Source organism: Papilio xuthus, unplaced genomic scaffold (assembly GCF_000836235.2).
Source record: "Papilio xuthus unplaced genomic scaffold, Pxut_1.1 DF825946.1, whole genome shotgun sequence".
Taxonomy (NCBI): Eukaryota; Metazoa; Arthropoda; class Insecta; order Lepidoptera; family Papilionidae; genus Papilio; species Papilio xuthus.
The window spans coordinates 6,674,407-6,675,262 of NW_013532703.1; positions in this window are offsets into that span (position 1 = coordinate 6,674,407).

The following is an 856-nucleotide window of genomic DNA, read 5'->3' on the forward strand; positions in this document are numbered from 1 at the left end:
AAGTGTCCCATTTCATACGCCAAGCGACAGATCCGTTTGGAATCGCTGGGCGTATGGAATGGGCGCTACAGGGACGGGGAAACTGCCTCGACAACCAAGGTCTTCTTTCCGGATGTCGTACGAGCGTACCACGTTATTAGGAAAATTGACCCGGATCGGGTACTTACCCAAGTTTTCACTGGGCACGGGGGGTTCTCCTCGTACTTGTGCAGGTTTCGCTGCAAGGGGAGCCCCTCGTGCATTTGCGATCCGGGTACCGAGGAGTCCGTGCTGCATCTTCTCACTGAGTGCCCGGTATCTGGTGCGATGAGGGCCGGCGCTGAAATTGAATTAGAGAGTAAAATTAGTAGTGAGACATTGAGTAAACTGGTAGAAAACAAGAAAACAAGAGAGAGATTTTTGGAGTATTGCAAAGCGTCGGCCCTCCTAGCCATAAATAGAAATAAGAGTTAAATTGTATAGTATCACATTCGTAGTTCTAAGTATTTATTGTTTTAACTGCCCTATTGCCCTAGAATTAGTATTTTAAAATTACTGTTTTATTGGTTTTATTGTTTTATTGGTTTTTAAATTTGTAAATAGATATTGGTTTTTAACGTAATTTTAAATTGTATATAGATTTTTTATTTTTCTTTATTGGAATTTTAATGTTTTTAAATTGTATATAGATATTGCTTTTTAACTTTTTATTTTACATTTTTAATTGTTTTTAACGTTTTTAAATTAGTCTTTAGGTAACAACGAATGTGATAGTAGTTTAAGTTTATTGTAATTTGATTTGATTTTTAATATTTTAATAAAGAAATAAAGAGATTCCCGCACCCCAGGTCCCTGACATAGAATAAGTTAGGGGAAC